At 44.0% G+C, this 26,286-nt stretch overlaps 1 protein-coding gene across 1 annotated transcript in view; it reads left to right on the top strand.

Moving 5' to 3' along the window:
- MRPL23 (mitochondrial ribosomal protein L23) overlaps positions 1-14,100 on the top strand; it is a 70,809-nt gene extending 56,709 nt beyond the window's left edge. Inside the window, exons 8-9 of the mRNA XM_052695778.1 lie at positions 7,918-8,065; positions 13,021-14,100. The gene's annotated coding sequence lies outside the window, so the exon portion shown is untranslated. The remainder of the gene's footprint in view (positions 1-7,917; positions 8,066-13,020) is intronic.
- Positions 14,101-26,286: the final 12,186 nt, after the last annotated feature.

Here is a 26,286-nt window from a genome sequence, read left to right as displayed (position 1 = left end):
CTGATAATATCTGGAATCATCTAAGATTTTGCAGGACTCCAAGATTGTGTGTAACTTATTCTCTTTCATTTCCCACTGATAACAAGAGACGGATACTGCTTGCTCCCACCAAAGGAGCAGGTGGAATTTAACAACCATGGCTAGATGTCTCACTGTGGTGTCCCTGGTGCCAAGAGTAAATGGCACCAAAGCAGCCTTTCTTGCTCTTTCTCTCTTTTTTTTTTTTTTTTTTTTGCATAGACTATAAGTAGTAGGTTTCTCCTGACCTGTCCCTGTGTTGCACATGAGCCAGTGCTGCAAAGCAACTTCAATATCTGGTAAACTCATCACCCCAAAGCATCTGAGGCTCCGTGTGGGACTCTGCTAAGCATCCAGTGAAACAGAAGGCAGGGTTGAGTCTGTAGCAGTGCATTTCATTACTTCCACACTGAAGGCATGACTCAGTGTTGTGCTGACTTAAACTAGACTGGGGTAGGGAGAGCATTACTTCCTTGGTCCTACTATCTTTTGTTTTTGTACAAGAAACAAAACTTGCTGTTTTCCCCACGCCAAAGCATGCAGATGCACAATGCACTTCTGCAGGCTCCCCTGGAAGAACTCGCTGCAATCTGTTTTAAACACTCGTCAGCTTTCTCATTATTTATCAGAAAGCCTGCCTGGTAATGCAGCATAGTATGGAGCCTGCAGAATGTTACTGTGAGTAATATGTATCTGTATATCCTGTAGAACTGGAAGATTTGTTAAGCCAAAAACTTCACAGTATTCAAAAAGTCACTTTTCATGCGCATTTTTCATTGTAACTGAATTTCAAGTTACTTAACACCCCCCCCCCCCTTCCTCCTTCCCTCATTCTCCTCAAAAGGGACAATCATTTTGAAAAACACAATTGTATGCATGCCACATTCTCCTCTGTAAAGAGAAAGAGATGCCCTGCTGTACATTGAAGAGCAAATGCACATGGAGGCAGGGTAGAGTTGCCTCCTAGTGTCCTGTTTGAGGAGGAGGGTAGGGCTAGTACCTCTTTGTACATGCTCAGCATTTCATATTGAAAGACCATAGGCTGAGTTGCTAATGATATTGCCAACTGCTAACCATCCTCTCTGATGGTTTTGGTGCCAGGCATATGACTCAGGCTTGATGGGATCGCATCAGCTGAAATGGTTCAGCCGTGTTCGAGAATGAGATAACAGAAAACAGTCTTTTGGGAGTCTGGTTTGTCTGGGATGAACTTCCTCCATCACCTCTTGAGGAAGATGGGGTGTTTAGTCAGCCCATCGGAAAGTAGGTGCCTAATAGGAGTGGCATGAATTACACCATTAGCGGTTTAGAAAGCTTGCTTAAAGTAGGCTCCTCGTTCTTAGAATGGTTGTGTACAATATTCTGAGGCTGACGAAGAGCCTGTTGCTGTTAGCAGGGGAAAAATGAAGAAATCAGCCTTGTTATGTGTTTTAAAGAGGGTGAAAAACAATCCTGGTTTGCAGTGGTGAGAGTTTGGTAAATTCTCCGATGGGTCCATTTGAGCTGTGCGTTGTTGCAGTGCCTATATAAAAAGGAGGAAGACGTATTTCATCATGAGCCTTTCTAATGACTTTCTTGGTAATGTGAGGCTAGAAAGGAGACAAAAGGTTGTCTATCCCTCCTGTCATCATTGTGGCTTCAGTTTTGCTGCTGGCTGGGAGGAGATTCAACCAGATTTCAAGTGCACAAGTAATGCTGGGAGCTGAATCTGATTGTGAAGGGAGCAAATAGAGACAAGAAACCTGGCATGGGAACACATGCAGGAGATCAGGGGCCTGAGATACTGCTGCAAACCAATGGGGAAGAGCAGTCTACTCTTGGGAACAGAGCTAGAAGGGTGGGACTGGGAGATGGAAAGAGCATAGGAGAGAAAGGGAAGCAGCTGAAGTCGTTGGTGAGGCAAGGATCATCAGGGTACTAGAAGAGGTTCAGAATTTAAGCAAGACCTTGTCTAAGAGAAGTGGAAACTCCGTTGTGGAAGCAGCTGTGCAGAAGGAGGCAGAACAAGGACAGGCTGTGGGAGACAGGCAGAAAAATTCAGGCTTGGATGGGGACCAGGGAAGAATGATCTGGGATGTCCTGTGGAAAAAACTGGCTGTGTCACAATGACCATGTTCAGGGGAACCAGTTACTGCTGCGTGAATGACCTGGATTTTGGCACACGGAGGGCTTCCAGCTCCTAGCATATAACATCCTTTGTGGGTATAATACTGTATGGAGTGAATGTATTTTTTCATCTGGATTTTTCTCTCTGCTCTATTTCTTGTGCTAACCTTTCCTTGGTGTTTTTTTCTCTACTACTTTTTCCAGCCTTTCATGTTCAAACTTTGGGCCCAAGAAGGTTTCTGCTGCACTCCCAAACATACATCGTTCTAGCAGTTTGAAGTATTGAGTGAAATGTGTTCATCTTTCACTAGCTGGAGCAAAGAGACATAAGAAAGAGGTTTCCAGGAAAAATACCCTCAAGTCTGAGGAATAGCGTATCATCCGTATACCAGGACGTAATCATGCACTTCTGGCTGCTAACCGCTCTATTGTACTAAGGCAGAAAAGGGGCCTTGTGCTTCTTCTGGCCTCTGAGGCTATAACTTGATCTTTGTCTCTGTCCGGCACTGCATTTCAAACCCAGGCTGATACCGTGTGCAGCCCTTGGACAATCCTGCCTTTCTACGCACTTGCTGTTCCATGACCCTCTGGCAGAACCTCCTGCCCCCATTATTCATCCTGACACGGTTTGTAATGGACGGAGCGAACCTGCAGGAGCCAGCTTGCAAATTTCCCTAAGGCTGTCAAAGAAAGAGCACTATATGCAGGCAGAAGCACACAGCATGCAAACGTGCTCTTCCTGTGTTTTCACATGCTGTTTGTGCACGGATGTGTTTATGCACACTCATCTGCACACGCATTTTTTGAAGACTTGTTTTGTATCCTCGATGAAAAGCTGAGAATGAAAAATGTGTCAATATACATAAGGGAGCTCTTCAGTATGTTTTATTTGAAGTTTCAACTTGCAGCTGCTTTCTAATGTTAGGATAGGGTGGGGAATGGAAGAGAAGGAAAAGAGAAAGCAAGCAGGATGCGGAATAAAAAAGGGAAAAGAGAAGGAGGGGATAAAAAGTGGAGAGGGGAGAAAAGAAGAAGGAAGGGAGAGTAGAGAAAGGAACAAGAGGAGAGAAAAACAGGGGAAATGAAAAAGAGAAGGCACAGATAACAATGATTCAGAGCTTGTATACCTTAGAATCTGAGAGATCCAAAAGTTCTTGACCTGCATTCCCCGTTTCAGGAGCTCAGTACAATAACACACCGTGGTTTGTTTAAAACATGGCAACTCGAGTCTTGTGTTTCAGAGAAATGTTTCGCAATGGTGCTGAGGAGAGGAGCAAAAAGATTTAGCTGTTCCTCCTTGCTATCTCCCTCCCTCTGCCTTTTGGCATGCTTGGAACCAAACCCACTCTCTTCTGAAACAATGAATAACATTGCTGTTTTGATGGAGTTAGGCTTGAATTAAAACTTCATTGCTGGGGAAAAAAAAAAAAAAAAAAAAAGGGAGAGGGGGGGAAGAAATCCTCAAATCCACTGAGACAGGATGCTAGTATTCATTATCTAGAGGGTTTATAGCTGAATGGTTTGACATCTCACACGCAGAGTGATGGAAGTGTGTGCTGCAGAGTGGTCTGCAAGGGGACAGTCATCACGTGGGACTCTGACTCATTCGAGTGGATTTTGATTTCTGTTCAGCTTCTTTCATTCCGTTTAGAAAGGACAGAGTCAAGTGCTCCAGAGCAAGGTCTGGTGCACTAATGGAATAAACAGTATTGTGGAGGTGCTGGCAAAGTCTCAGTTTGACTTGGCTTTGCTGGTCTCCAAAGAGTTATATTATTGATTATTTATGAGTATTCGGATGACCTTTGAGCAGTAGGGAAAATGTTTATGAATCTAAAGGGCTTCACAAACTTTAGCACAAGAGCTTGTTTTGTCCAAAAAAATATGAACTGTAAGTGACTTCTTCATTATTCAGCCTTGCTTATCCTCTTACTTTAAAAGCCTTTGGTCACCCAGTTGTGGTGTAGAATCAAACTGTACAGGGCAGATGAGCAGTGACGTGCAAGTGAAAATCCAAGCAGGAAGCATGTGAGTAACTCCAATAGAGCAGCTGGTTTTGTTCAATGGGCTGGGGAAGGCTGAGTTATTCAAAGAAGTCAAAGGGAGTTAGGTACTGCTGACCCATTATGTTTGTGGGCTTTCACACCCACAGGGGTATACTTTTGAAAGCTGTAGATTCACTTGGGAAAAATTAGGATCCGTTTGTGAGCAATTTGTAAGTGGAAGGAAAAAAAAACACCAAGCCGGCGGCTGAATTTCCAATCAGTCCTACTGATAATGAATAACTTCTGCAGTTCTGCTTTTCGAAACTAACTTGGTGTTGTCCATTTCTCTGCGTGTAGTTTCAGGAAATTGAAAGTACTTGGGGGTAAAAATTATCCTCAAACTCTTCAGTTTAGAAAACATATTCTTTTTTTGTCATTTTCAGGATTTTCTTGTGCTTTTTGTATTTCTGTTTCTAATATCCCAGCATGGCTTAAGTTGCATTCCCGGGTCAGTGTCTGCAGCTAGGTGAAGGATTGGTGCATCCTATCTGCAAAAGGCTGATCCCCTTCTATATTGCTGTCTTAATGTCACATTGTACTCCCTTTGCCCATTGTAGACTAAAAAGCCTAAAAAATGCCACACAAGGGAATTGTAATGTTTAGTGCGTCACTCCCCCAGCAACAGCTGAGAAATGCTGGCTATTGAACTTCCTTGCACCTGGCTTCAACTTCTAGAATAAATCAGAGCAGCCTAAAGCTTATTATAAATTACTCCTGGTTCCCGGTGACTCCTGGGGAGTCAGGCAGGGATCAAAGGGGAGCACAAACAGCCCAGCCACAGCTCCTTCCCTTTCCTGCGGCTGATGCTATGCTTGGGTATCGCTGCAGTGGCTCTGTACTGTTATGGTTTCTTTTCCTTGGGAAGGTCTTCCACCTATGGTGTAAGACAGCATCACCTGGCTGCTTCATGCTGACAGGGTCTTGTTACAACACTCTGCCTTTAAATTTCTGAAGATGGACTGTGAAGTTCAAGCAGTGCTAATCCTGTTAAAGGACTCTGGGGTCCTGTTTGTGGCCTGTAGTATTTAGCAGAGTTTCCTAGGGAGTGATGGATTTTTTGCTTGTTCTACCAGCATAAGGTGAGTCAGTTCTGCTTCCCTAGTGGGGCTGTCTGGTAGGACAGACTGTCAGTGACAGCAGACAACACAGTGGCCTAGTGACTCTTATTACCTGTGGTGCAATTGCACAATTAGTGACACAGCCAAGAACCACGAGGACGGATGCAGTGTCCATGCTCCTAATCATGCAAGATGTGGTTGGTCACACTTGTCAGTCTGGGGTAATTTTCATAGAATCATAGGAACATTAAGGTTGGAAAAGACAAGTAAGATCACCAAGGCCAACCATTAACCCACCCCCACCATGCCCACTAACCATGTCCCTCAGTGCTATACTGCCCTGATTCTTGAACACCTCCAGGAACTCTACCACCTGACTGCACAGAGTGTTCCAATGCCTGACAATAATTGTTGAGAAATTTTTCCTAATATCCAACCTGTATTTGGTGGTGGTTTTTTTTCTCCAAAGACTTAGCTCCTGGAGTCATGGGGTTTATACAAGAGCTGTAAGTTTGAGCTGAAAAAAAATCACCAAATTCCATCCTTATACATGTAGAATTTGAGAATATAAACCTGAAAACCTCAGCAAAACAGAGGGTAGAGAAAGAAAAGTCTGTCTGTCCATTGGGTTTTGTTAATAATGAACAGCTTGTGATTATGTAAACGCAGTCTCTCAATGTTTTGAGCATATTCATGCTCTTTGGATGCATGGAACAGGCAACACACACCAGGTACCTCTAACATACCTGGAACACTCCTAGCACACCCCTTGCTATAGGCAATTGAATAAAACCCAGGGTATAATTCTCAGCTACCTTTCAGAGCAAGAATCAAAAACTTCTCAGAAAGGGCCCTTTTCTGTTACGTTCAAGTCACGTTTTCCATGCAGTTATTCAAGTGTTGGAGTGATTTGTGCTGCCTCTATTTTAATAACTAATCCATTGACTTTTCCATAGGTGTCCACATGAGTTCTAAGAACTAGAGCATAGAAAACCAATTGGGAAATAAATAAAAAAGAGGAAAGACCCTGTTTCTGTCTATCTGCAGAAAAAAGGGGGGCTGGAGGGAGGAAAAAGGCTCTTTCCAGTGTGTCTCTAGGCTTATCTCACAGGAGGAGAGGCTGTCTGCTGGTTGAGGGCTTAGCTTGGTTCACTGCTGAGACTTTCTTCTTGGTGCAGTATGGCAAGTGATGGGTTTCTTGTGGTGCTCGGGCTCCCCACCCTCCCTCACTCATTCTCCAGCCAGCCATGGATGGATTGTGCCAATCCAGGGCAGGAGGGAGCATCAGGGCAAATTGTCTGATGTGTATTGTGCCAGAGAAGCTGTGGATGCCCCATCCCTGGAAGGGCTCCAGGCCAGGTTGGATGGGGTCTTGGGCAGCCTGATCTGGTGAGGGGCAGCCCTGCCCACGTGAGGGGATTTGAACTGGGTGATCTTTAAAGTCTTTTCCAAACTAAGCTGTTCTGTGAGTCTGTGAAAAAGGCATGTTTTGATGGCTGGAGTTAGTTTAATCTCCAGAGATTCCGGACTCAGTATATAAGGAGGAAATATTTCTTGATGAGAGTAGTGAGATGCTGATCTACTGAAAGATGTCTATGCCCATGGCACAGGGTTGGGCCCAATGATCTTTAGAGGTCCCTCCTGACTGAAACCATTCTATGTTTTTAGGCTGGTTTTGGTGGTGTCTAGTACTGTCATTATATTGCATGCAGCTGCCCCTTCTAGCCATCATTTCCACCTCTGTGCAGTGGGTACTTAATTGTCTGGTGGTGGCATTTGAGGACAAGGAACTGCTGGCTGAACAAGGAGACGCAGCTGCCTCCTCCCTCTCTGAGTCTGTCCCCTTGCCATGCAGCTGGAATTCACCTCTGGAGCATCTGTTTTGCGTTGCTCTGGCCCCGTTAACGACTGGAGGGACCAAACAGTTTGAGGCTGGCAGTGGTGCTCAGGAGCACCCCTCGTCCTGCCAAGTTTCTTTTCTACTTGCTGTTGCCTGCAGTGATGTTCCTCATCGGGGAGGTCTCGTGCCACTTGGCTTTCTTGTTCCTTGTTTGCATGCTGTGGTGTTACAAATAAGTTAGATGCTGTCCTCTGACTTGTCAATTCACTGCCGTGCATTATAGTGGCACAGGGTCTGCATTCAGTAGGTTTTCTTCCTTTCTTCTCACGTGGCAGGTGCTCCTGAATGTTTTTCATAAGTTGTACCCTGTGCTTGTGACTTATGGTTGTTGTCAAGGCTGTTATCTTTCTCTTTGACTTTGTCAGAGTTCTTCTGCAAGTAGTTACAAAGGAGAGTCCTGGAAGAAACAATCTCTTGCTTTCCTTTCAGCCCCTTTGTGTAATGAATATGTTGAATAGCTGGTGCCTGAGAAGCATGCAAAGTGCTGAACTTAACTAAAACCTGTTTACAACAGTGGCAAGGTCTTGCTGCACCATCTAGGGTGCTTTCATAATTCTGAGGTGACTTCCAGGTGACACACGGATGCCAGGGAGGTTACCTTAGCTCAGTGCTTCCATAACTGTGTGGCCGTTCAGGAAAGGATCATTCAAATATTAGAGGCTGGAACTGAAATCCTTGTTACCTGTGGAGAGCTTTCACAGTCCAAGAGGAATCAGGATTTTGGATCTGCAGAGGTAACTTTGTGCAGCATGCATTTCAGGCATAATTCTACTTTTATTTTTTTTTCCTTTAGAACAACCTGGTTATGAAGGAAATAGGGATGGTGCATGATGTGTTACTGGGACAAGGGAAGGAAACCTGTGGTGATTCCTTCTGCAATCAAACCCAACTTCAGAATATACAGAAAAGAACTCAGTAAACCTTCTTGGACCAAGCTCCAGGTATTGTTGCAGTCATACCTGCTTGGAGGCTGTTTTCCCCTGCATTCAGCAGGTAACCAGCCTTGTTCTCCACCACTGGGAGCAGTGCTGGGGATAACTTTATCTAGGTATGCCCTTGATTCCTTAGAACAAGAGGTTTGTTGTTTTAGTATTTCTGAGGGCAGTTTTCTGCTGGTGAAGTTTGTGAGAATTGCAAGTCAGGTACCTTCAGGCAAATGCTTTGCAAGCTTTCTGCATGGACTCCTATCATTACCTTCTGTGCTGCTCAGATCTTTAGATCCTCATGACCAGAAGCGACCACAGAAGTCACTCAGTCTGATGTAGTGCAGCACCAATTGCAGAGCAAGGCACATTTCTGTAGGGATCAGGCAGTCTCCCTTCTGTTCCTACATTCAGCTTGGGCGTCTGCATGGCTAAACTAAGCAGAAGGCTCCATTCTCAACCTGCTCTCGAAGCCCCTTCCTCTCTCTCCCCTCCATGACATTGTTTTCCCCATCCCTCCCCAGAAGCCCATTCCAGCACTGGGGTCTGGTGCAGCAGCTGTGCTTCCCTCTGAGCTCAGCAGGCGGGAGTGGAGCTGGCAGGTGAGCAGGGATAGGGTTGTTTAGTCTGGGAGGCAATTAGTGCAAGTGAGCAGCATCTGGAGAGCATGCACAAAGGCTGACAGAGGGGAAACTTCTGCTTTAAGATGGAGCAGCGTGGGGGAAATGGGTAGGACCAAGGTTTTTGGTTTTTTTTTTACCAGATAAGGAGAAAAATACAAATAAGGGTGGGCCCATTTGTCACCTGTCCACTACTTCCTAGAGTTATCCTTGTGTCAAGCATAGCATAACAGAGTGGTTAGGAGATGGAAGGATGGGAAACAGCTCTTTTTCAGGAAAACAGAGGGAGAATTTTTTTAGGGATTTTTTTTTTTTTTCCCCTGGAAGGTAGCTGAAAGCAAAAGAATCTCTGCTGTCTGCTTTACTTGTTCCTCCTTTAATTCAGTGGGAAATCAGGATTAAGAGAACACATAGGAGCAGTGTGGAGGGTGAAAGTCCATATGGTGGAGTGGAGGCATTCATCCTGATCTGACAGCTGCCTAGAAGGCACTGGAGGAAGCTTCTTTAGTAAGGACAACTGGGTGGAGAGGAGCAAAGTCAAGCTGGAAAGAAACAGTGTGAATCCCTCTTGGGAGGGGAGAAGTCAGAATAGCTGTGAGTGAATCTCAGTTTTGCCACTGGGGATGTTGGGTAAGTTTGCCTTACCTTGAGTAAGTGTGTCTTCCTGCTGTTCTGCCTTACCTACCAGGAAAGCAGTTTTGCTGTGAGTTCCATTGGGAGCCTAAGTGTCTGTGCTTTGGGCATCCTTAGTATGGATCTTGAAACAAAGCCTGTGCCCTGAGATTCAGGGTCATTTGAGGGCTAATTCATTGCAGTTGGGAAGGGAGTTGTGTTCAGTTTCATGCAATTTCACCTACTTCTTGTGTCTGAGCTCTGCATGAACAGATTAAATGCAACTTCTGGCTCTCTTTCTTGAAGGCAAGATTGCTCTGTGCCAAAGCTGCAGCCAGGGGAGGGAAATGTGTGGACACGGGCACCATAAAGCTACTTGAGCAATGTACTGCTGGAGGCAGGGTGCATTCTAGGCAGGAAGAACTTCTTGTGTGCTCTTTTCTTATGCTGTTTTCTCCATTTCTATTGCTGGCCACCATGGGAGCTGGGAATAGAGCTAGATGGAACTTTGAACTGAGCTGCTACTCTACCAGTGCAGTTATGAAAGTCCTTAGTACTGTTGATCCCATATGCCCTAAATGTCTCAGTGAGCTCACATCCACTAACCTGCGGAAGAGTTCCAGTAGTCTCACGTGAAAGCATGGATTTTAAAGTTGCAAGCTGCACACCAGCATGTGTTACACAACTCACCTGTTTTCTCAGAGCCTTGCTAACCCTGCTGGTGGTCACACACACACACACACACACACACACACACACAGTTCGGTGACTGAGGAGCTAAGATGGCCACCCATGGCCAATGCAAAGAGATTTTTCAGGTCCTTGTTCCCTAGTGGAGTCCTCGCTGACCTTTCCAACGGTGCTGTGTGGGGCTGTCTGGCTGCCTAGGGCCAGGGGCTGGAAGAGGATCCCGTTGGGAACGAAGCCCCAGGACTGCCAAGGGTTTGCTGCCCTCCTATGGCTTTGGCCGGCACGGCCAGGGCCATAGGAGGCCAGGGTGGAGGAGGTGGTGGCTGATGGAGCCAGCCCTGCACACAGCCCCAGCGTCCTCGGTCAGGCTCTCTGTGTGCTCTTGTGCAGCCGATAGGTTGGAGCCTGGGCTCCCGTTCAACCGGTTACACAAATCCAGCAGAACAGCAAGGTTTCCCCAAAGCAGCTCCATCTGTGCAGGGCACTTGTTCCTCAGGACTCCCTTGGTCGTGCTGTGCTTTGCCGGAGTTTGTGCCAAACCCAGTGCTTGTGGTTTAAAAATAACATTTGGATGTGACAGCTTCATTATTTACCTAGGAGCCAACGTTGTCTGGTAGGCAGAGCCAAACAGCTAGAAGTCTGAGGTGAGAAGTTCTCATCTACTGCTATTTTTGTATTGCCACCCGCTGCCTCAGTTTCCCTGCTGGTGAATTGGGGTTAGTGAAAAACAGCTCTTGATAATTTCTACATAGCTGAGTTAACCTTAAGGATCTTGATTAGGACTTTTTCCTCCAGAGTCCTTGAGCAATATCATGCTAGGGCAAACCAAGTATTTGTGCCTCTAGGTAATGGACCAAACCTTGAAAGAATCTATTAACACAGAGATCTGTAATAAGGGCATCCTGGAAGACTTACGGTAGTGGCACTGCTATGTTGCTGGCTTGTCCATTACTTCCAGAAGAAAATATTGCATGCTCTATTCCCCTTCATTTTCAGCTTTGCTGGCTCTGCTTGTGCTTTTAATTTCAATGACAGCTCAAAGCCAAACATCTTTGCTTCTTCGCTCTGTACATTAACGATGTCTAAAACATACACAAACACCACAACATATAAGGAGAGTCGCCTTGTATAGGTTTTTTTGTTTGTTTGTTTGTTTTTGTTTTTTAAGAAGTCAGACCTTAGAGATTTTCTTCTGCTTCTAGGACTCCTCATTCAAATAATGCAGTCCACTACGGACTGATGCGAGCGAGGAGACGTGGAGGCTGTCAGCATCACCTGGCACAGCACAGACATCAGGATGGTGGCATCAGGATGCTGTGACCTCTGGCTGGTCATTGGAAGAAAGCTGATGTGATGGAACACTGTCCTGGCATAAGAATAGCTGCCTCCAAAGCCTTCCATTCCTCTCTATGTTCTTCTGCAGGGGATGGTTTAATACCATAGGCAAAGATTTTCTTATAGGTCTTCAAGTACCACAACTGTATTTTTCTTTGCTTCTTTCTGATGTATAAGGAAATGTCTTGAAAAGTGAGGTTTTCACACTGTCTGGAGGAAAGCTCATCTTTTGGCATCTGCTTAAGCCGTACCAAACACAGCAGGGGTTGTGTTCCTGGATGGCATGCAGCAAGCAGGCACTACAGCTGTCAGGCATTTGCATTTGCTGGAGGACTTCTTAGAGTTCTCTGATGGGTACTGGGACTGCCCTCTCGCTGTAAGGTGAAGGCCTGAAGTTATTATATCTTAATCAATGTCGAATTTTCTTGGAGTGCTGTGATTTTCTTTAAAAAAAATTAAATAGATCCTTGGTTGGGGCAAATCCATGTGGTTCCACTGACTGTCTTGCAGCTAAGCTAGGTTTTTGCTAGTGAGGAAGCCAGCTTTAAGAACTTAAAGGAGCCTTCCTAGGATTCACTCTTCTCTCCTTCATTTTTTGATGACAGGTTTTGACTCCTGTTTCCATTTTGCAAATGGCCACCAAGTCCCGAGCCAGGAAAAACTGGAATTCCTTTGATAGCTCAGATGAGATCATAACTTAGAGCCAAACTCTGCAGATGTTTGGGGCTTTGATTTGAATCATCCAATAACAGATTTACTTATTGCTGCTCACTTCAAATTTAGTGGATAAGATTGTTTCCAATCAGCCACCTGATCAGCATCTACTAGGAAGCATGACCAGCCTGCCTCATCTGTTGAATCTGGAGTTGGAGAGCTGAGCAGGTCCATGACACAGGACAAAGCATTCTTTGTGGAGTAAATTTTTCTTCTCTAAAAATATATATATATTTTTTCCCCTGATGCTTTGTTTTTCTTGTTACCAAGGTGTGGAAAGACAAAAAGAAGAAAAAAATAATAACTCCAGATTGAGCAGAAAACAGAGAGTGAAATTAGCTGAGGAACTTCCAAACAAATGTGTATGTGTACACACAGGAGAGCTTGGTTTGGTTTACTATTTGTTTTGAATTTCCATTCTTTGCCCTCAGATCAAGCTCCAGGAGAAGGGAGAGCCTGGAATGAGGTCTCAGATGTCTGCAGTTCTGAAAAGCTGTGAGAGGAACCCTAGTGAAAGGCTGAAGCAGCAGATGCATGTGCAACATGCAACAAAGGCATGTGCAACACTTTCAATGGCTTTTTGCTATAGAATCCTTGCTTCCTGAGAGTTTTATTCCCTTTGTAATTACTGAGAAAGATGGTAACCAAGGAAAGGCCAGTATCTGTTGACCTCTTCAGTGCTGTGCATCTGGGTGATGGCTGTCATCTGCATCACAGGAGAGCCTAGAGGCTGAGACCAAGTGCTCTGGGCTGATCTGTGCATTGTAACACCAAAGTCCTTATCTGACAGATATGACAGAAGAACAAGACTCACAAAGGAAGTGCAGGAGCTCTCACATCAGTGTTAAGTAAAATCCTGCCTGGATGATTCCTTAACAACGAATTGATAAACTTTCAGCGTGCTAAAGATGCCATTGGGGGATTGGAGAGATAAGCAGCCTGTGTGGGTAAAATGTTCTATTAACTCCAATAACCAGATTTTTGCATCCTTTTTGTTTGCAGACTGCTTATTTTCTGATCCTGGTGACTGCTGAAACCAAGTTCCACATGTAGATCACTGCCTGGTTTGAAGCCATGTGGTTGTTCCAATGTTCTCGGTCCTGTAAACATCTCCTAGAACATGGCATACCACTTCATCTGCCTCTCATTAAGTAGAGAATGTGATTACTATTATGCACGGAGTTGTCAAACCAGTCTGGTGTTTGCAGACTTCACCAAGGATCAGGTGCCCTCCTTCACCACGATGCCATCCTCTTCTCAATGGCTGCCACCGGCAAAGTTAGAGAGTGCTTAAAAAAACCCACAAATATACAGTACACAAGATAAAGTACCAAAATACAGGTATAGCATGTGTCAGGGAATTATTTAAAGTGTCTGAAGCTTGAAACGCTGAAGTTAAAGTATCAGCTGGGATCTGATCTTAGCTTGGTCACAAAGAGAACATGCAAAGTGCTCAGGAAAGGAGGCCTTGCTGTGTAAAGCTAACTCTTCTGTGGCTGTTTCTTCCCACCTGGTGCTCCAGCAGAGGAAGAACACAGTGAAGAGAATGAGGAGCTGAAGAGAACAAGTGCCATTGCAGCGCGGCGCGTTCTGGAGGGCCAGAATTGTTGTTAACTTCTGCCTGCTACACACACAGACTTGTTGGTCCTTGTGGGATGGGACTGCCTCCCCTTCTATTTTGCAGCTCTTCATTATCTCTTGTGAGACAGGCAACGGTAACACAGTGTGTTTGTCTCTGCCTGGGTTCCTCTGCTCTCACGTTTCTAGTGTTCACCTTGCATTAGGAAAAAGTGGAGTGTGCTGCAGAGCACAGATGTGCATACATCCTTGTGGTAGAAGGAGGACTGGGAGCCATCTGCCTTTCATAAGCGCAGATGTTTCCCTCTGAAGGTGGGACTTATGTCAAGTGCCCTTCAACTGCTCAAGCTTACCTCCTGATAGAGTTGTGTTCATTATGTCAGGGCTAGCCACAGTTGAGAAAAGGGAGTGTTATCATTTGCCAGTTTACTCTGATACCCTGTGTATGTGTGTTGTCTTTAACCAGGCTGAATAAAAAGCAGAAAGATCTGCTCATGTCATGGACTTACTGGTAAATGCCGATGCCTTTCAACCTGCTGCTGTCCTGCTTTGGGGGCTGGTTGCAGACGGCTCCTCTGATTCATCAGCTTTTCTTCCATGGCTCTCACCTGGAGTTTGGGAATGTTTATTAATCATTAAGGTTGGAAAAGACCACTGAGATCACCAAGTCCAATCTTCGACCCACCATGCCCATTGACCATGTCCCTCTGTTCCACATCTCCATGGTTCCTGAACGCCTCCAGGCATGGTGACTCCACCACCTCTCTGGGCAGTCTGTGCCAGTGCATCACAGCTCTTTCTGAGAAAACTTTTTCTTAATATCCAGCCTGAACCTCCTCTGGTGCAACTTGAGTCCGTTGCCTCTTTTCCTATCGCTGTTACCTGGGAGAATAGGCTGACTCCCACCTCAGCGCAACCTCCTTTTCAGGCTGTTGTAGATATGTAATTATGGTGAAGAAGAGCTCCCAGAGCCCTCCCACCATGCTGTGGGGAGGCCCTGCAGGGCAGTGCTATGTGATCTGGCTCAGCACTGCAAGCTCTATGAAGCTGTCTTGCTCCCCAGGGAACACTCACATGCTCAGAGCAGCCGCGGCAGCAGTGAGGATAACCCCAGCGTGGGCAGGGGGCTGACTCATCTCTCTAGAAGAGGCAACACTGTTTATTAATTACTGCTCCTTTGAAGTGCGAAAATGGAGAAACTCTCTCATGGCCAATGTTGTGATTAACCATCTAATTGTTCTGCTGGTATGTTTGCTTAAGGGGCTTCCTTTGCTCCGTGTGCATTAAGGAATAGTTTCTCATCCTACCGTTGTTGCACCCAGATGATAGTCATTAGCAATGTACCAGACACATTGTGTGTGTGTCTTGTCCTGATGTTGGTGTTTTGTTTTTTTTCTATCCCTTGGTCCATCTCTGCTGAAGTGACTTCAGTGTTGGAGGGAGAATGATGGCTCTTCAAAGTAAAGTCTTTTGTTCCTACAACACACAGAGAATCTCTCTGTGGAAGAATCATTTGTCCCAGCCAACAGATCCCTCAGTTTTCCATCTCAGGAGACCGTGCCACAGGTGATGGAGGGTGCTCACATCCCAAAGACCCACCAGCCTGGGCTGCAGATGCTGGCTGCGTGCTCAGACCCCACTGAGGTGCAGAACCACAGCCTGTCCTGCCAGCCCTGATGTTCTCATCCCAGATATGTACAGGTTAGAAATGGGGTTTGGAGGGAGTCGGCATACCCACCTGTGGGAAAGTCTCCTCTTTGATGCATAGAAGCACAGAAGTTTATCCAAGGGCTTTCTCTGCGCCTCCTAGGCTTTGCCTGTCTTTGCTTAAATGTTAGATTGAACTTAAATCTTGGAGCTTGGCAGATTCAACATGGGTGACAATCTGCTTGATCTGAAATATGGAAAGAAAGGAGAGAAAGTTGCTTTACCTTTGCCTTGTTCTATACGTGTCTGTGATAATGGGAAACTCAGAATGCGTCTGAGCAAGCCAGATGTGAAAGTAAATGGTATCGGTAGCAGGCAGCTAGTGCTGGAAATTTTTGTCTGATCATTAATTCCAGGCCAGTTCCCATTGAATGTTCCATTACAGGTACAATTTCCACCAAAACGCATTTCAGGACCGTTTCAAACCGTTTTGTTTTTTTTTTTTTTACTGTATCCAACAAAGCAAAAGCAGGCTTTGAAATGACAAGTAGCTGAAAGCAAGGGAAGACTTGTACTTGCTCAGTCTTGCTGACATTGCCGTTCCCTTCTATGTATGGTAAGCATTGCAAAATCCAGCATTTCCCTCATGCTGCTCACGTGGAAGTCCATGCAAGCTTTACTACTTGTCTCCAGATCCCATGAAACCTTAGATTTTCCCCTTCATTGTGCACTATGCAGTATCTCAGGCAGAAAGGCACTTTCCATGCTCTGGGCAACTGTGTTGTGCTGCGGCACAGTGGCTCCTGCTGTGCCCAATCCTGCAAGGCTGTGGGCTGCAGCTAGAGGGGGTGAGCAGGCAGAAGATAGTTTCTGCTAAAATTTCACATTTGAAACTTTTCATCTCACCCCCATCATTTCTCCTTCCCCTGCTCTCAGTAGCACCTGCAGGCATGTCTCTTTCTCTAGTAGACTTCTGCTGTGCATGTGTGCATTTCTGATACGCATGCAGGTATATATACTGCATGTATGTATGTTTTATATGAGTGTGTATCTATGCACGTGCAGCATATCTACCTATCAGCATCAGAAACTGTGATTTGTTGTGAGACAGTGCGAGGTCTCTGCTGGTGACTGAGGTTGGAGTGCCTGAAATGTTGTGCACACGTCATGAGTAAGTGGCCCTTTCTGCCGAGATCTCGCAGTCCAAGTGTATGATTAGGAACAACAGATGGATACCACAAACAGACAGGCGGCGTGGGTGGGGGAGGAGCACAAAATACCACTGAGATAATTAGGATGAATGATTAATGATTCGACTGGATAAGAAGGGGCCAAAATGCTCTAGCTGAATATTGCTGGTGATGCCTCACAGGGACCTCCTGATGGAGGTGGACAAGAGATGCACTGTACTTTGTACTCGCTTGTTATCCAGGCTACTAATTTCCCTCTGAGTCCGTGTCTGTAGATGTTTGGCTCTAAGATTACACTGCGGCTACACTGTAAGGATGGTGTAACTCCAGTGTGTTCTGTATGGAATGCAGACCCAACTGTGCTGAAACACTAGTCCTTACAGGAATTTGGATCTCGTAGGAGCTGATCCAACACCCACTGGAGTCAGTGAGCTCTTGACCCGTATGGGATTTGGGACAGTCCCAGAATGTTCAAGTGGGCTTCAAACTGGGCTGAACAAGTGGGATACGCATTTAAGACGATAAGAAGAAATGCTTTGTATGAAATTCATTTAATATCTTTCTGTTTGCATGTACACATTTTTACTGTGTGAAATCAGACTGATTTTTTATCTGCTGCATCTATCTCGACATGTGGTGTATGTTACAGTGGACCGATCAGTTACATGATTAAAATACATGGTAAACAGATTCACAGCATGCTTAACACTAGCAGTTTTGTATTTTTGCAATAATTTTACCCCAACTTTTTCTCTCATGAAGTGTGATTTTGTTGTTGCCTCTTTGTTTTCCCTTGAGAGATTGCCCATTGCTTTCCTAAGTCAACTGAGTCTATTTCCTGAGGATTCTTCCATTGCTTTTATGGTAGCTAAGTGGCTTGTGAGTACTCAAGGTTGTCAAGCTTTCTCCCCACTTAAACAAATTGCACTGATGTTGAAAAGGATCACAAAACACAGTGCCTTTTGGCTGCCAGGGTCACCCCATATTGTTGACTTCAAGGAACTGAGGGAAGGCAGGAGAAGGGAAATGGAAGGTGCCAAGTAAAGATTTCTTGCATCATCACACAGGGTTTGATTCTGACTGTGGTCAATGTAAAAGCTTTCACTGTGTGGCCAGGTGGAATATCAGATCATTTGATGCCACTCCAAAGAGGGTCACGTATGCACAACTTTGATCTACTCCCTCTGTATGTAAAGGGGTGCTCACCTTCACAGGGAGGTAGTATGCACTAGCACGCTATCCTTTAGTGCCTAGGTGTTACAGCTATTACCAAGGGTTCTATTTCCACGTTACTTGGATTTTTGTGCATACTAAGGGAAAATATTTACAGCTGTTGTCATAGGCATGTGAAGAAATCTTACGCTACTTTTCAAGACAAAATTTTCAGACAGCTAGACTCGGCATGACGATTCAGAGAAGGATGCTGGTACTGATGCCAAACTTGTGGTTTTCTCTAACTCATTTTGCAGGACCTCCTTTTGCTGACTAGAAAGCCTTCACTTGAAATGCAATTACCCTAACGTAGAGAAAAGAACAGGCATAACCATGACAGATGAGAGGAAATTTCCTCAGATCACCCCTTCATCATCAACAGTGGCACATCTTCTGTACTTGCTTGATAAAAAGAAAGATTTAGGCTGGATCACTGTGTAAATGCATAACCTAACAGCCCTATTGGCTTCAGCAGAGCTTTACCAGTAAACGTTAAGTCATAAGAAAAGATAATTAAATAGAGGGCTAACTATAATCTCATAAGCAGTGCAAATTAGTACAGTTTTATTGGAGTCAATGGTGCAATGTCAGTGGAGAATCTGGCCTCTGGATGCACCCAAATGATGGCAACGTGGTAGCAAACTTCCTCCTAGAAACAACCTCACTTTTTGTTAACTCTTACATTCTTTCTGATCTGCCATCCTTTTTTAAATGTACTTTTTGCGATGCATCGTGGCTGGTCTCTCTTTGACATTCTCAGCTTTTTTTTTTATCTCTACTGTACCCTTTCCATTAATTCAGTTCTTTAGCTGTGTTGCCACCTTTTCATTTTTCTCTGCTTGTCTGCCTCATCATCCTTTTTCTGCATTGAGCAATGCAAGTGAATTGAAATATTCTCATAGAGTGGATTGACACACGTGCCTTTGTTCTGTGGAGCTTGTTTTCGTTATGTCATCCTTCCCCTGCGATTGCTTCCTGGGTCTTTGTGAAGTAATGGACATGGTGGTTTACCTCATACCTTCTGGCTACTTCTGATACCCAAGTCTTTGATACATCAATTCTCAGCTTTGAAGAGGCATGCTGACAGTGGTGGGCCATTCCTGAAATCTGAAGCCATATGTCTGCATTCTCATTTTCCAACTGGAGATACTATGAAGAAGTACTGATAGTGATGGCGATATTGTATGCTGAATATGAGTCAGGAAGACCGTGGAGATGGGAACAGTCATTTCCCTTCATCTCTGTAAAAAAGAAGATTTATCTAACTCAGAACTTCTGAATGACAGAGGGGATCTGAGCTGGTGATTGCACTGTCTGAAGATGCTGTGTTCACTGGTTCCACACACAGAAGCTGTTACTAAATGTAGAGCTGCTGTCATTTGCCCCCATTCATTCCTGGGGCCAAGTACTGAAACTCACATAGAGAAGGATGCACACCAGACCTATTCCTGTTTGCTCAAACACTCTGAGAGGTTGTAGGGAATGCACCTGTATCACGTTATGTAAACCTGGAACCTGGCAGAGAGGATTTAAAGCCTGGAGTTGCAGCTGAGATCACTTGTTTTCTGCTGGTGTGCTTGGGCACAGAAGGGGCAGAGGAGCAAGGCAGTTCTCTTGACAAGCAGGAGACCACAAAGAGCACGTGGAGGAAGGGAATTGCTAGTAAATAAAGGTTAGTTTTTGTGAAGTAAAGAAACAGAAACAAGAGATCTAATTAAGGAGAAGAATAACTAGTGTGCTCAAGAAGAGGAGTGTAGCTTGTGGTGATGGCTGAGAAGAGGAGCTTAAGAAGGAATGAGGAGGCAGAGGAACTTGTACGGTGAAGAGAAGAGACTACGTACCCTGAAAAAGGAAAGAAAATTAGGTAAATAAGCATGTGGTAATGGATAGACATCAGTGGTAGATGGGTGAGCAGATAGGAGAAAAAAAAAAATGCTGATGCTGTCAAAGCATGTTTGAGTGGATGGTATATTAGTCCTAGGATTGCACCTAGTCTGTTTGGGGTATGGAATTGGGTCAGTAAGAGACAGTTGAAACATATCTATGTTAAGTGCGGTGAGTCTGGTTAACAAAATGTAGGCTCTTCAATTAATTTTTCTGTGTGTGAAAGTGACTATCTTGGGATAAATGAAAGAATGGTGAAATAAGTATTATTGAATGTGTTCACATGCTTAGGAACGTGACTTTGTCCATATATGCAAAGATATTGCTGTGTTTATATGGAGAAATTGGTAAGAGTAGCATGGAATAAAAGTGAATGTATGTTGGTCAAACTGATTTTGATTGTGAGTGTCTAGCATTGAGGCTTTTCTATAAGCTTCAGACTTACTTGGTGCATTGTGATGTCTTTTGGTTTCTCTGGAAATTTTTTAGTAACAAGGACTGTTGTAATGTAAATTTCAGTCATTTTTTCTATTGCTTGTTTTTGGTTCAGAAACCAGGAAGCTATAGAAGGGCTAAGAGATCATGAATTGGTAATATTTTAAAATGAAATATCTTTGTTGGTTGTTTTTTTTTTTTTTTTTTTTTTTTTTTTCAGTCTTGTGGTTTGTGCTGTCATTACTTATCCACATATCAACTAATTTTGGGTGAAGAAAAATCTATCTCGTGTGAGTGCAGCATGCTATGTCAAAGGAGTGGTTTGCTACGCATTTGTGATGTTTTGCATTGTGACTTCTATTAATTCTTCTTAAGAGGTTTCTATTCTTTTTCTACGCTGTTCTCTTGTTCCTTGAGGAACTGCTTTAATATGATATATGATCTGAAGTCAGTCCTAGATAGAGTGACACTGACTGCTCTCCACTAACATCTTCATTTCTCGTGAGCTGTTAACATGGACTGTGACAGCAATATCTGTCACAGTGGACTGGTATGCCTTTGGCAGCTATTGCTGGTGGCTGCCATGGCTTGGATCAAGTTCTTGTTCTGCTGTCTTTCTGCATCTGTGTCTATTGTGAATGTGTCTTTGCATACTTGAGTGATAGTCAAACCACTCATTAACATGTGAAGAGCTATGGCAAGGGGAGGACATTTCGTGGGGGCATCCAACTTTTTGGGGTTTTCCTGAGCTCTGCTCATAGTTGCATCACTTACAGCATTATTATATACGTTGATTCATCGGAATAAATTTGCTGTGAGTGCTTGGTGTTCTGTGGTCTGTTTTGTCTTCTGCTGGAAACCATTCTGAAGGTGAGCAGGGAATGTGTGCCAAGAACCTAGCTTGATCCATGTGGATCACTGACAGACTGCATGGATGCTGTGTAGTTTTCCTACTATGCCTAAAGCTGTTGTGATTCTTGGTTTTGCTTTGAGTGACAGGATGTTCAACAATATGCACTGAGCACCAAATAGGGCAGGACCGACTGGCTTTAAATACACAACAAGCTCTCCTGTACAAAAAATTGAACAGATGCAACAGAAAACACACAACTCTACAAGCTTGTTCAGCTAACAGCTGTGACTGAATGCTAGCAGTTGGGGGGGGAGGGGGGGGAAGAAAAGCGGGGGGGGAAATATGTGTGCTTATACAAAGGACAGCAAAAACAATATTATCAGAAGGTTTGCCAACTGTCCTCCTAGTGCTGAGGTTCTGTTAGTAAAGATACTTTGTATCTTTAAATCAATGGGGATTTGAATATAAAGTTCCAGAACAGACTGTGTTTTGCTGCCAAAACACTGAAATGTGGAATCTGCTCCTGCCAGTTCCTTAAAACATACAGTATTTCTTTCTGCGTCTTTATACTCTCACTAACTGTCATGATATGGGCTCATGTTCAATCTGAAATAGTTTGGCAGGTCTGGACTCTGGCTTTTGCTCACTCTCAGGTTCTAGTGATGTTGCTTAGAGCAAGTGCTATGTCTGTTAAGTCATCTACTCTCTTCTTCAAATCTATCTGTAGTTGTGATAGGAGATGCTTTTGAGTTCCTCCTGTTCAATAAGGCTCTTCAGGCATAGTGGTACATGGGGCGTGATGCCTCATGTGTGAAAGAGTTAAGCAGCTTTGAGAATTCACCAAGATCTGAATTCTAGGCTGTTCTAAGTCATGGATTCTAGGCTACTAAAAATGGGAATTGTTCTGAGTAATCTGATAATGTTCTCTTCATTTGTGTTTCTTTGTTTCAGGGCGTTGTCACTTCATATCTGTCTGGAAGTGAGGTAGTGGAAGGACTTCTGGAAGTATTCAAAACTTTAATCTTTATCGTACATCTTTGGCTCGTGTGGCTATATGCTCAAATGCCCAACCCTTCAGCAATGCAATGGGTACAGTTCTCCTTTTCCCCTCCTCCCACTGAAAGAGCTGGAGCACCTAAGGCTGGGAATTGATATGTTATTCAACTTTCTTTAGTCACATGCACTGCGGCTTTCAGAACAAGCTGGTTCTCTTGGTGCTAGAGAAACATTGTCCCTGGGAAGGTGCGTGGTAAGTGCCACAGACATCTAGTAGGTCAAATGATTCTTACAACATTGTCTTAAGAAACACTTGTAACTCGATTCAAAGGACTTTGTTTCTCGGAGCCAACCCGTAGCTCTTCTGATCCAATGATTGTCTTAAACTTTAAAAGCTCTCGTACATTTCACCTGTATGTGGGTTGAGAGTTTGTTACCCATCAAAATTCTCTTTAGCCTGTCTCTGAAACTACTTACTCTATCCAATATCCAATTCCCTGTAGCCTGGGTCTTCATAACACTCAAAGACTGCAGGATTCAAAAGGCTGACCCGTGTCTTGGAAGCCTACTTGTTAGGCTGGAACCCTGAGTTTTTTTATTTCCCCCCCCCCTTAGATCAATTTTGCACAGAAGCCTCTCACCATGGGTTTATACTGGAGGGCTTTATCTCAGGATCACATCACTGCTCTCACATTGCTAACAATTTCTGCAGCTCCTTGTGGACTGTTTTCAGGATATGTAATAAGATTTTTGGTGGTGTTATCTGATGGTGCAATTGGAGTGCAGTTAAGGTTTTTGTAGAAGGGGAACTACAAGAAGAGTGGTCTGATTTACAGGTGCTTCTGGCTCTTCTGCACATTCATTTTGAGTGCACTGGAGTTTCTGCATCTGAACACTTTATTGCTTACCAGCTGACAAAAGGTAACAACTGTAGCTGTGGGGCTGTATGCTCTTATTGAAGCCCCTTTCCTTATAGCCCTCTTTAGCTTTGTGTTAGGAGCTCTAAGGTTTTCCTGGCCTGTCTGGCTGCCTTGCTTTATGGGACTGAGAAACAAATTCTGCCACTGAAGCTACATCTCAGCTTGCTGCAAACCTGAGCTTTTCTTAAATATGCTAGATGAAGGAAAAGGCAGTGTACAACCTGCCAAAAGACAGTGTGAACCCTCTTGAAAGTTTTCACTGTTTTCCCCTCAACCAGGAAAACATACAGTATGGAGAGACAAGGGGGAGACATGGATCTCATAAGATAGATCTCCCCTTCGGCTTGGATTGTAATAACAAAATGTCTGAGTCACCACATGGTACATTGATATGAAGCAACTGCCTGCAGAAAAACCAAAGCCATGCATTTTTCTGAAAAACGAGGGGGGAAGAAGAAGAAGAAAAAATATTTATTTTCATTCTTTTGGCTAGCCTAATTTTTTTCTATTTCTCATTAACCTTTAGAAAATAAAGCTAGCTTTCCTGAGGGAAAATAGCACTTCTTTGCCTCATCCCACTAGAGCTGCCCTTCAGCAGCCAAATTTAGCTAAAGGCATGCAGTGGTTTCTTGGCCTACTGAGTTGAGTCTAACTTCTGGTCTGCAGGGGACCTGCCTTTAAGTCCCATAAAAGCTATTGCTGAGATTATGGAAAATTGTCTATCGTTTGGGCCGGATGCAAAGCCCCCTGGAGGCCACTGGAAATACCGATGAACTGTGGCATAACCCTCTTGTTCATACTGATTAGATCTCAAGACCATGAAGAGATACTATATCCCTTTAAAAACACAAAGCGTGGAGTTCCTCTCGAACCTCAGCCTTTGAAGTTGTTTATCTGAGTTCTCTATTCCCTAAGGAGAAGGGCCTGGGTACCTCCAAAGGTTTGTTTGCTCCAACTTGCATCAAGTGTCCAAGATAACTTCCTTCTATAGGACTTCAATTTTTCCAGAGGTTTTAACAGGAGTCTAGCTGACTAGCATAGATGTATAGTTATGTCAGCTGGAGATATGTATCAGGAATGCCTTACGAATATGGGGGCTTCTCTAAGTGGTTTCTCTTGTATTTTACAGATCACAGGTTTCTTTATCTTGTATGTTGATAAAAAGAATATGGATTTTGAAACTCTGGTTCCTTTATCTCCAGCTAACCACAGGTTTGTGTAATGTATAGCTGGATTTCCATCTTGGGCGATGCAAACTTAGTGGATCAATGCCAGCTGCTCGCACTGAGGCTTCAAGTAGGCTTAAAGCTTTGAAGGAGAAATATGAAGTATAACTGATATCATATAAAGAATTATATATGTCTATACATTCTGCTCCAAGTTGCCTGTTTAAAGAATTTCTTTTCTCACCAGAGCAAAGGAGTATGCATTTTGACACAAGTGCAATCTGGAAAATTGGGAACATGACATGAAGGTGTATCAGAATAGCTCTTCAGATAAACGGTTAGATACTGTTATTAAGCAACTATCTTGGATTGATAAAAATTTAGAGGACTGTTTCTGTGGTGGTGGAGGCCGTCTAGAAACAAAGTGTGACCTCTGTTAGTTTCAGATCTGACCTTATCTGGTGGCTTCTAAAATATATGGCCCATGCACTTGTAGTACTTAATCCTTTAGACGTGTATCTAAGTAAATGTTTGTGTGATATTTTAGGAATGGTCTACATGGCCAAGCAGAAGACTTAAAGGAGCTTTTGGGCTAGTCTGTGCACTAGGGCTGTCAGAGTCAAGTAGGGTTACACAGAAGCACCTATTATGATGACTGTACCCATCTTTTCTCAAAGAACAAGGAGTGCAGCTCATGAAGTCTGTATCAATGAAACAAAGGTTTTGTCAGAACTTGCAGATCTTCCTCTATATGAGGGAATGTTTCAGAAACATTTCAACCTGAAGGGTTTTACAGTGAGGCAAACAGAAAAGAGCTGACATAGACTATCTCATGGGAGGTTCACCAGACAAGTTTTCCAGGAGCCTTTGTGCTTGCTAGGTAACCATTTCTTCCAGGCTCTGTTTCATCCTATCTTGCCTTTCTCTCTCAAATGTTTGGTATCTAACCTAAACTGATTGTCTGAAGTATCTCTGTAGTCTGTGGAAATGTCAGGTCTTCTCACGGCGTGCACTGTTTCACACAAAAGGATGTGATGCATCTACCTCTTGTTGCATTTGACTCCTTGTGTTAGCTGCCGTAGGAGTCTGACTAGTTTACACTGGACATCTAGCTTCTGTGCCCTTAAGTAAGATGTAAATCCTTAATGTGTGCTCAGATCCTACTTAGGGGAGATGAAGGAAAGGGTGAAGAAGAAAAGATGAAGAAAGGGGTCAGTGTCTGTTCAGGGAAGGATGGATGAACATCTTAGAAACTTCTCTGTCTGTATTTATATATGTACCTAGCTTGCTCAGGAGTGAATGTAAGAGTCATTGTAATGTGTTGTAACAACAACTTTATTAGTAAGTTGCAGACACAAAACAGATGGTACCATGCCTATAAGCCACTAGATGGTGATCTTTATATATGTTAGCCATGTGCCCAGGTAGGTGAAGACACTATATTTTCTGTCAAACCTGACCTCCTCCTTCCCAAAAAGGCCTCAGTGTACTTTTAGTAAAAAGTAAACGTGGGCCCACTTGGCTGAAACCAAGACAATTTGCTGTTATTGTAGGAATGGAACTGTCCTTTATAGATCAAGATCAAGATTGGCTTTGATCGAAGTTTGGATGGAGACGAGGTTGGTAATCTGCTCTTGTCTTCATCTGTACATCTGCAAGTCTTTGTGGGTGGCAGGGTCACCTGCAGCAAATTATTGCCTGTCTGTTGGGCTCAGCTATCTGACCCGCACTCTGTAGAGCCTGGATATGGTAGGGAATGAATATGCTGGCTACAGGCTCACAAATTCAACACCTGGAGGCTTAATGCGTTCAGATCTTTTATTTCATCTTGACTGCGTGGTCACCTTGGGGAAGCACAGGCAAAGAGCACTGACTTTGTTTTCATCAAAAGGTAGCCATGGCAATGTTTGTACTGGAAACACCACAACAGGGGTGCCTCCATGCTGACGTTTGATCTTAGACACAAGGTTCTGTATGAATCTTAGGCAGGTTCTGACGTGGACCTCCTGATCAGACTAATACAGGTTGGAAAGGACCCCTGGAGGTCATCTCCTCCAAGGCCTTTCAGAGCAGGGCCAAATGACTCCAGAGTCCTATCCAGCCCAATTTTGAGCCTCACTGGGGATGAAGACCTCACAACCTCTCTGAACTACCTTTTATGGTGTTTGACTAACTGTAAATGTGAATTTGTTTTCCTGACATCTAACCAGATTTTGCAACATATGCATCACTCAAGTACGAAAGTACCTGTGAGTAATGAGTGCATGATCAGTAGAGTCTGTTGATTCTGAAATATAATTTCAAATTTCTGCATCAGTAACTTATTTCTAGAAATGTTGAACTATTGGTCGCTCTGATTAGGATCCCAAGGATCTTATTTAACATCA

Source organism: Tympanuchus pallidicinctus, unplaced genomic scaffold (genome assembly GCF_026119805.1).
Source record: "Tympanuchus pallidicinctus isolate F22 unplaced genomic scaffold, pur_lepc_1.0 scaffold3, whole genome shotgun sequence".
In the NCBI taxonomy this organism is placed as follows: Eukaryota; Metazoa; Chordata; class Aves; order Galliformes; family Phasianidae; genus Tympanuchus; species Tympanuchus pallidicinctus.
The sequence above is the reverse complement of the archived record's forward strand: the minus strand, read 5'-3'. Positions and strand labels throughout refer to the sequence as shown.